This window comes from Arachis hypogaea, chromosome 3 (assembly GCF_003086295.3).
Source record: "Arachis hypogaea cultivar Tifrunner chromosome 3, arahy.Tifrunner.gnm2.J5K5, whole genome shotgun sequence".
In the NCBI taxonomy this organism is placed as follows: Eukaryota; Viridiplantae; Streptophyta; class Magnoliopsida; order Fabales; family Fabaceae; genus Arachis; species Arachis hypogaea.
The window spans coordinates 46,146,550-46,157,296 of record NC_092038.1 but is presented as its reverse complement, the minus strand read 5'-3'; the positions used below and the strand labels follow the sequence as shown (position 1 = coordinate 46,157,296).

Below are 10,747 nucleotides of genomic sequence, written 5' to 3'. Positions count from 1 at the left end.
AAGAACTCTGGGGTCTTATACTAACCACAATCCCGGAAGTTGTGTGGGAAGTATTATACCCCTGACTGTGCACGCGAACAACTTTGAGTTGAAGCTTCAACTTATATCTTTGGTTCAGCAAAATTGTCAGTTCAGTAGAAGCCTACAGGAGGATCCTAATCTTTTCATATCCAATTTTCTGACGATATGTGATGTAGTCAAGACTAATGGGATTCCTGCGGAGGTTTATAGGTTGATGTTATTCCTTTTTGCTATTAGGGACTGAGCCAGTTAGTGGCTTGAGACACAACCTAAAGAGAGTATAGCAACCTGTACGAATTTGATTAGTAATTTTTAACCAAATTCTTTCTGTCCCAGAGGTTGACTAAGCTGAGAACTGACATTCAGACATTCAAACAGTTTGAAGGAGAGTCTTTCTCTGAATCTTGGGAGAAATACAAGACTATGATAAGGAAGTTTCCGCCGGACATGTTTGTGGACTGGGTACAATTACAGATTTTCTATGATGGTATCACTCCGGCTTCTAGACTCTCTTTAGGTAACTCTGCAGGAGGTTTTCTGCATATGAAGACCGCCAATGAGGCCTTGAACTTGATAGAGATGGTGGCCAATAATCAATAACTATATTCGTCAGAGAGAACCGTAAAGAAAGGTGTCATGGAGTTGGATGCCTTGGATGCTATTTTGGCTCAGAATAAAGCGATGTCTCAATAAATAGCTGCCATCACTCAACACTTGGGAGGTATGCAAGTCTCCTCTGTTGCTATCCAAGATCCTTCTTTTGATATAAGTGGTGGAGTGTGTCAATTTGGAAGCTTTGGTTATGAGCAAGCCCGTCCTGAGCAAGTTAATTATGTGGGTAATTCCTCAAGACTGGCTAATAATGACCCCTTTTTTAAGACATACAACCTGGGATAGAGAAATCACTAAAAATTTGGCTGGAAAAACCAAAATCAAAGTCAAAGGCAATCCGGGTTAAAAAACAACAACCAGTTCAACCGAAAAAATCCTTTCAACTAGTAGCACCAATCCTTTCAATCACAAAATCCAACCTCAGCTGCTCAGGATACCTCAGTATTGGAGGGAATAGCAGAACTATCCAAGTCCACTAACAATTTCATATAGGAGACTAGAGCTTCAATTTGAAACTTGAAAGTTCAGGTAGGCCAGTTCAGCAAGCAAATTGCTGAAAGGCCATCCAATACACTCCCCAGTGATACAATTCCTCACCCAAGAGAGGAATGTAAGGCCGTCTATGTGATAAGTTGAGAAGAAGTGGATGATCCGCTTCCCAGTGATGGGGAACCAGTTGAAGAAGATACGAAGGAAGACAAATACCTTGTGGAAACCGCTCTCTCTCTCTCTCTATCTCTCTCTCTCTCTCCCTCTCTCTCTCTATGTGCACACCAAGAAAAAGCAACCAAGGGTCACATTCCCTCAGGAGCCTCAAGGAGAACATAAGAATGAACAACAACTGAAGCTCTTGGAGGTATTTAAAACACTGCACATTAACACTCCTTTTGTTGAAGTTCTTGAACAAATGTCTATGTATATTAATTTCATGGAGGAGCTGTTGTCTGAGAGTGTATCTATGAGGGGCGATCAAATAGTGGTATTAACCAGAGAGTATAGTGCCATTATTCAGAGAAATTTGCCAAGCAAGATTCCTGACCTAGGGAGTTTCCAAATCCACTGTACTATCGGACACAACACCTTTGAAGCGGGGCATTGTGTGATCTAGGAGCAAGTATCAACTTGATGCCTCTCTCTGTGATGAAAAAGCTGCAGATTTAAGAGAGGAAGACCACAAGGATAGCTTTTCAATTGGCAGATAAATTCGTAAGGGTGGCACACGGTGGTGGAGAATGTGTTTGTCAAGGTGGGAAAGTTCTTCTTTCCAATAGATTTTGTGATTCTTGACATCAAGGAAGATGATAACTTCTCCATCATTCTGGGAAGACTATTCTTAGGCACTGGGTGTGCTCTCATTGATTTAGAAAGAGGTGAGTTAGTATAGAGGGTGCATAATGAGCACTTAGTCTTTCATGTCTTTAAAACCTCACATCACTCCAACAAAAAGGAGAAGTGCATGAAGACTGATTCCACTGCTCAGTTCCTCCCAGAACCACCTGAATACTAAGGTTGGGTTACATTCTAAAGCTTCTATGGTGGACAGTGATAACACTTCTCCTGACATCAAATCTAAGTTTGGTGTCGGGTGTGCGGTATCACCCAATAAAAGGGCACCCAGGGGATGGAGGAACAAGAAGATCCCCACGAGAGATTTTTTACCAGGATTAAAAGTGGTGTTAACTCACCACCCAACATTATTGTATACAGTGAACATGATCCTCTCTCTTGAGAATGTAGAGTTGATTGATGAGGGCACAGGGAGAAGATTCATAGTGAAACAAGAGGAGCTGAAGTAATATGATTAACCTCCCTCCTAATAGTAGGGGTGAACCATCAAGCTAGTGACGTTAAAGAAGAGCTTGTTGGGAGGCAACCCAATACCTTTAGTATCCTTTAGTTATTATTGTTCGTTGCAATTTATTTATTTTGTTATCATATTTCTTAGTTTTCCTTGTTTTTAACTAGGTTTGAGTTATGCATTTTGATTAAAATAGGAACATGTACACTTTGAACAGAGTTGGGAGCCTTAATGAGCTGATGTTGGCTTCAAGAGGTTGGGCGCTAAATGCCAGCCTTAGGCATTTAGCACCAAGGAGTACATAAGACGAGGAGAACTTGCTGCCACCCCGGCATTTAGTGCCGACATCTGGCGTCTAGCGCCAGGGGTGGTGAATCCTTGGGGAAATTATTGCTAGACCCCTGGCGTTTAGATCCAGCCTTGGGCGTCTAGCGCTAGGGGTTTCAAAAGGAAAAAGTGGAGTTGGTGCTAAACGCTAAGGGTTCGGCATTTAATGTCAAAGGCATGAATTGGCGTGGAATGGCTTCCGGATGGGTGGTGCTAAGTGCCCACCACCTAGCATTTAGTGGCATGTACGTTGAATCCCCTCCCCCATTTTACTTTGAATTCAAACCACCAACAACTCTCCTTGATTCTCTCCCCCTTCTTCATCCCCAACACACCCCCTTTACCATCAAATCACTCCACTTCTCCATAACCTCTCCCACCATCCCATCAAACACCCAAAATTCTCTCCTCACTAATCCCATCCCTTCCTCTATGGCACTCCCTTCACTCTCTTTCCTCTTCTTTTGATTTTCTTCTTCTTGCATTCATTCCACTCCCTCCCTTTCTTCCTTTTATTCCTTTCCCCACCAACCACACGGATTTCACCCTCCCTCCCTTGCCTCTATTTTTCACTTTTTCTTCTTCTATTCTTACCATTTACCGCCACATCCAATCCCACCACCTACCCTTCTTCTTTCTCTTCTAGTTTTACCACCTTAAATGCACGGCCCAACCCTCTCGTCCCTCCCTATTCTCTTTATTTTTGTTCAAGGATGAGCAAAATTTTAAGTTTGGTATTATCGCACCGATCATTTTCTACCTTTTCCATCAATGGCACCAAAGGAAGGTGAGTCATCCTCAAGAAAGAGGAATGGCAAGGCACCACAATCCAATGACTATGACTCGAATAGATTCTCCTCCAAGTTACATGAGGAGCACTTTTTTGAGATCACGGTCAAGAAGAAGGTGATTACGGAGGTGAAGTTTGACCTCAAGTAGGATGAATATTTGGAAATTCGGCACCAAATTGAGAAGAGAGATTGACAATTTTTATGCAATCTGCATACCGACGTAGGCCAGCTGAATGTCCGAGAATTCTATGGTAATGCTTGGATCACCTATATGGACCATGTTCAGGGAGTAAATGAGAAGAACTACCAAACATATGTGAGTAAGAACGTCTTGGATTTTAATCCAAGAATGGTTAGAGCTGCCCTACAGCTACCACCTCTGGCTTATGGCTTAGAGACTTATAGTGAGAGGGTGAACCGGAAGCTCAATAGAGGTTGATTTTGGATGGACAACCCAACTAGTTGAGTCGGCATAACTGATGAGCGGATAATTTATACGCTTTTTGGCATTGTTTTTAGGTAATTTTTAGTAGGATCTAGCTACTTTTAGGGATGTTTTCATTAGTTTTTATGCTAAATTCACATTTCTGGACTTCACTATGAGTTTGTGTGTTTTTCTATGATTTTAGGTATTTTCTGGCTGAAATTGAGGGACCTGAGCAAAACTCTGATAAGAAGGCTGACAAAGGACTGCTGATGCTGTTGGATTCTGACCTCCCTACACTCGAAATAGATTTTATAGAGCTATAGAAGTCCAAATAGTGCATTCTCAATGGCGTTGGAAAGTAGACATCCAGAGCTTTCTAGCAATATAATAGTCCATACTTTATTCGAGATTAGACGACGCAAACTGGCGCTCAACACCAGTTCCATGCTGCATTCTAGAGTCAAACGCCAGAAACACGTCACGAACCATAGTTGAACGCCAAAAACACGTTACAAATTGGCGTTTAACTCCAAAAGAAGCCTCTGCACGTGTAAAGCTCAAGCTCAGCCCAAGCACACACCAAGTGGGCCCCGGAAGTCGATTTCTGCATAATTACTTACTTCTGTAAACCCTAGTAGCTAGTCTAGTATAAATAGAACTTTTTACTATTGTACTAGGGGTCCTTCTCCCTTTTTTTGAATTCATATCACATTTTGGGGGGCTGGCCATTCAGCCAAGCCTGGACCACCATCACTTATGTATTTTCAACGGTGGAGTTTCTACACACCATAGGTTAAGGGTGTGGAGCTCTGCTGTACCTCGAGTTTTAATGTAATTACTACTATTTTCTATTCAATTCAGCTTATTCTTATTTTAAGATATTCGTTGCATTTCAACATGATGAATGTGATGATCTGTGACACTCATCATCATTCTCACCTATGAACACGTGACTGACAACCACTTCCGTTCTACCTTAGACCGAACGCGTATCTCTTAGATTCCTTAATCAGAATCTTCGTGGTATAAGCTAGAATTGAAGCTTTAAACTCACGATTGTTGGGCGTGATGACAAACGCAAAAGAATCAATGGATTCTATTCCGACATGATCGAGAACCGACAGATGATTAGCTGTGCTGTGACAAGAGCATTTGGACCTTTTTCATTGAGAGGATGGAATGTAGCCATTGACAACGGTGATGCCCTACATACAGCTTGCCATGGAAAGAAGTAAGAAGGATTGAAAGAAGGCAGTAGAAAAGCAGAGATCCAACAGGGATAAAGCATCTCCATAAACTTATCTGAAATTCTTACCAATGATTTACCTAAGTATTTCTATCTTTATTTTCTTTTTATCTATTATTATTATTTGAAAACTCCATAACCATTTATTATCCGCCTAACTGAGACTTACAAGATGACCATAGCTTGCTTCATACCAACAATCTCCGTGGGATCGACCCTTACTCACGTAAGGTTTATTACTTGGACGACCCAGTGCACTTGCTGGTTAGTTGTGCGAAGTTGTGAAGAAAGTGTTGAGTTAGTAGATGTGTATACCAAGTTAAATGCCATTATTAGAGATCACAATTTCGTGCACCAAGTTTTTGGCGCCGTTGCCAAAGATTATTCGAGTTTGGACAACTGACGGTTCATCTTATTGCTCAGATTAGGTAATTTTATTTTCAAAAATTTTTTTTTTTCAAAAATCTTTCAAAAAAATTTTCTCACCTGTTTTCGAAAATTTTTCAAAATTCTTAAGAATGGATTCTAGAGTTTCATGAAGCATGTTAAAGCCTGGCTGGCAATAAAGCCATGTCTAAATTCTTTTGGACTGAGGCTTCAACTAATCACCACAATGCATGTAATGCCCTGCTGAAGCTTGGCTGGCTATTAAGCCATATCTAATTCCTGGACCAGAGCTTTAGACTAACATTGAAAGATTCCTGGAATTCTTCTTAAAAATTTTGAATTTCTTATTTTCTTTTTCCTATATGTTTTTTGAAAAAAAAATAATAAAAGAAAATACAAAAATTTAGAAAATCATAAAATCAAAAATATTTTGTATTTCTTGTTTGAGTCTTGAGTCAATTTTTAAGTTTGGTCTTAATTTCATGTTCATCCTTTTCTTGCATTTTTCGAAAATTCATGCATTGTATTATTCATGATCTTCAAGTTGTTCTTGATGAATTTTCTTGTTAGATCTTCATATTTTATTGTTTTGTGTTGTATGGTGTTTTTCATATACATTTTTGCATTCATAGTGTCTAAGAATTGAAAATTTCTAAGTTTGGTGTCTTGCATGTTTTTCTTTTCTTGAAAATCTTTCAAAAATAAGTCTTGATGTCCATCTTGATCTTCAAAGTGTTCTTGGTGTTCATCTTGACATTCATAGTGTTCTTGCATGCATCATGTGTTTTGATTCATAATTTTCATGTTGTGAGTCATTTTTGTTGTTTTTTTCTCTCTCATCATTAAAAATTCAAAAATAAAAAAATATCTTTTCCTTATTTTTCTCAAAATTTCAAAAATTTGAGTTGACTTAGTCAAAAATTTTTAAAAACTTAGCTATTTCTTATAAGTCAAGTCAAATTTTCAATTTTAAAAATCTTATCTTTTCAAAACTTTTTCAAAAATAGAATCTTTTTCATTTTTCTTACTATTTTTCGAAAATTTTTAATTTGAATTTTAAAATCTTTTTCTTATCTTTAATTCATGATTTTCAAAGGCTTTACTAACAATTAATGTGATTGATTTAAAAATTTGAAGTTTGTTACTTTCTTGTTAGGAAAGTTTCAATCTTTAAATTCTAGAATCTTATCTTTTAGTTTCTTGTTAGTCAAGTAATTAATTTTAATTTTAAAAATCAATTCTTTTTCAAAATATCTTTTTCAATCATATCTTTTTAAAATATCTTTTTCAAAAACTTTGATTTCAAAATATCTTTTCTAACTTCTTATCTTTTCAAAATTGATTTTCAAATTTTTTTCGACTAACTAATTGACTTTTTGTTTGTTTCTTATCTTTTTCAAAACCAACTAACTACTTTTCCCTCTCTGATTTTCGAAAATTCCTTTCCCCTTTTTCAAAATTCTTTTTAATTAACTAATTGTTTCAAATTTTAATTTTAATTTTATTTCTTCTCTTAATTTTTGAAAATCACTAACCCTTTCTCAAAATTAATTTTCGAAAATTTCTCTCTCTCTCTTCTTCTATTTATTTATTCATCTACTAACACTTCTCTTCTACACAAGAATTTGCACCTATCCTCCCCCTTGTGTTTGGATTCTTGACTCTTTCCCTTCTTCTATTCCCTTCTTATTCTACTAACATAAAGAAATCTCTATACTGTGACATAGAGGATTCCTCTTCCTTTTCTATTCTCTTCTTTCTCATATGAGCAGGAACAAGGAAAAAGGCATTCTTGTTGAAGATGACCCTAAACCTAAAAGGACTCTGAAGAGGAAATTAAGAGAAACTAAAATACAACAATCCAGAGACAACCTTACTGAAATTTTCGAACAAGAAAAGGATATGGCAGCCGAACCCAACAACAATAATGCAAGAAGGATGCTTGGTGATTATACTACACCTACTTCTAAATTTGATGGAAGGAGCATCTCAATCCCTGCCATTGGAGCAAACAATTTTGAGCTGAAACCTCAACTAGTTGCTCTAATGCAGCAGAACTGCAAGTTTCATGGACTTCCATCAGAAGATCCCTATCAGTTTTTAACTAAGTTCTTGCAGATCTGTGAGACTGTTAAGACTAATGGAGTAGATCCTGAAGTTTACAGGCTCATGCTTTTCCCTTTTGCTGTAAGAGACAGAGCTAGAACATGGTTGGACTCACAACCTAAAGATAGCCTGGACTCCTGGGATAAGCTGGTCACGGCCTTCTTGGCTAAGTTCTTTCCTCCTCAAAAACTGAGCAAGCTTAGAGTGGATGTTTAAACCTTCAAACAAAAAGATGGTGAATCCCTCTATGAAGCTTGGGAAAGATACAAGCAGATGACCAAAAGGTGTCCTTCTGACATGCTTTCAGAGTGGACCATTCTGGATATATTCTATTTTGGTCTATCTGAGTTCTCTAAGATGTCACTGGACCATTTTGCAAGTGGATCCATTCACCTAAAGAAAACACCTACAGAAGCTCAAGAACTTATTGACATAGTTGCAAATAACCAGTTCATGTACACTTCTGAGAGAAATTTCGTGAATAATGGGATGCCTCAAAGGAAGGGAGTTCTTGAAATTGATGCTCTGAATGCCATATTGGCTCAGAACAAAATGTTGACTCAGCAAGTCAACATGATTTCTCAATGTCTAAATGGATGGCAAAATGCATCCAACAGTACTAAAGAGGCATCTTCTGAAGAAGAAGCTTATGATCTTGAGAACCCTGCAATGGCAGAGGTAAATTACATGGGTGAACCTTATAGAAACACCTATAATTCATCATGGAGAAATCATCCAAATTTCTCATGAAAGGATCAACAAAAGCCTCAACAAGGCTTTAATAATGGTGGAAGAAATAGGCTCAGCAATAGCAAGCCTTTTCCATCATCTTCTCAACAACAGACAGAGAATTCTAAGTAGAGCCCCTCTAACTTAGCAAACATAGTCTCTGATCTGTCTAAGGCCACTTTAAGTTTCATGAGTGAAACAAGGTCCTCCATCAGAAATTTGGAGACACAAGTGGGCCAGCTGAGTAGGAAAGTCACTGAAACTCCTCCTAGTACTCTCCCAAGCAATACTGAAGAGAATCCAAAAAGAGAGTGCAAGGCCATTGACATAATCAACATGGCCGAACCTAGAGAGGAAGGAGAGGACGTGAACCCCAATGAGGAAGACCTCATGGGACGTCTCTCAAGCAAGAAGGAGCTCCCTATTGCAGACCCAAAGGAATCTGAATGTTATATAGAGACCATAGAGATCCTATTAAATCTCCTTCTGCCATTCATGAGCTCTGAAGAATATTCTTCCTCTGAAGAGGATGAAGATGTAACTGGAGAGCAAGTTGCTCAATATCTAGGAGCCATCATGAAGCTGAATGCCAAGTTGTTTGGTAATGAGACTTGGGAAGGTGAACCTCCTTTGCTCATTAGTGAACTAGATACATGGGTTCAGCAAACTTTACCTCAAAAGAGACAAGATCCTGGCAAATTCTTAATACCCTGTACCATAGGCACCATGACCTTTGAAAAGGCTCTGTGTGACCTAGGGTCAGGCATAAATCTTATGCCACTCTCTGTAATGGAGAAGTTAGGGATCATTGAGGTACAGCCTGCCATATTCTCATTACAGATGGTAGACAAGTCAGTAAGACAAGCTTATGGATTGGTAGAGGACATGTTAGTAAATGTTGAAGGCCTTTACATCCCTGGTGATTTCATAATCTTAGACACTAGGAAGGAGGAGGATGAATGCATCATCCTTGGAAGACCTTTCCTAGCCACAACAGAAGCTGTGATAGATGTTAACAGAGGAGAATTGAATGGGGACTACCTTGTGTTTAAGACCCAAGGGTATTCTTTTGTATACATGAAGAGGAAGCATGAAAAGCTTCTCTCAGTACAGAGTCAAACAGAGCCCCCACAATCAAACTCTAAGTTTGGTGTTGGGAGACCACAACCAAACTCTAAGTTTGGTGTTGAATCCTCACATCCAAACTCTAAGTTTGGTGTTGGGAGTCTACAACATTGACCTGATCACCTGTGAGGCTCCATGAGAGCCCACTGTCAAGCTAGTGACATTAAAGAAGCGCTTATTAGGAGGCAACCCAATTTTTATTTATCTAATTTTATTTTTATTTTATTGTTCTTTTATATTTTATTAGGTTCATGATCATGTGGAGTCACAAAACAAATACAAAAATTAAAAACAAAATAAAAAAATAGCAGAAAAACAGTACACCCTGGAAGAAGGGCTTATTGGCGTTTAAACGCCAGTAAGGAGCATCTGGCTGGCGTTCAATGCCAGAACAGAGCATGGATCTGGCGTTGAACGCCAGAAACATACAGCAATCAGGCGTTTAAACGCCATGATTGCACAGTAAGAAAAGCTGGCATTCAACGCCAGAAACATGCTGCAGACTAGTGTTGAACGCCCAAAACAAGCATAGATATGGCATTTAACGCCAGAAACAAGCATCAATCTGGCGTTAAATGCCAGGATTGCATGAAGAGGGCATTTTACACGCCTCATTGGTGCAGGGATTTAAATCCTTGACACCTCAGGATCTGTGGAACCCATAGGATCATCTCAGGATCTGTGGACCCCACAGATTCCCTGCCTACCTCAACTCACCCTCTCTCTTTTTTTCACATAATCCAATAAACACTCTTCCCCAAAACCCTTCACCAATCACCTCAATCTCTCTTCTCCATCACCTCTTCACCACTCACATCCATCCACTCTTCCCCATACACCCCACCAACCTTCAAAATTCAAAAATCACTTTCCCACCCAAACCTACCCAATATGGCCGAACCTTAACCCCTCTCCCTCCACTATATAAACCCCTCCATTTTTCTTCTTTTTCACACAACACAACCCTCTCTTCTCCTCCTTGGCCGAAACACAACCCTCTCTTTTTCTCCTCCATCTCTTCTTCTTCTTCATCTATTCTTTCTTCTCTTGCTCGATGGCGAGCAATATTCTAAGTTTGGTGTGGTAAAAGTAGAGCTTTTTTTGTTTTTTCATAACCACCTATGGCACCTAAGGCTGGAGAAACCTGTAGAAAAAGAAAAGGGAAGAAAAAAGCTTCC

General features: G+C 39.0%; 1 non-coding gene across 1 annotated transcript; it reads right to left on the bottom strand.

Annotated features, from left to right (window-relative positions):
- Nucleotides 1-7,910: 7,910 nt before the first annotated feature.
- On the bottom strand, nt 7,911-8,018 carry LOC112793385 (small nucleolar RNA R71). Its single transcript, XR_003198079.1, has one exon. It is a non-coding gene; the product is annotated as a small nucleolar RNA R71 (small nucleolar RNA).
- Between the last annotated feature and the right edge of the window lie 2,729 nt (nt 8,019-10,747).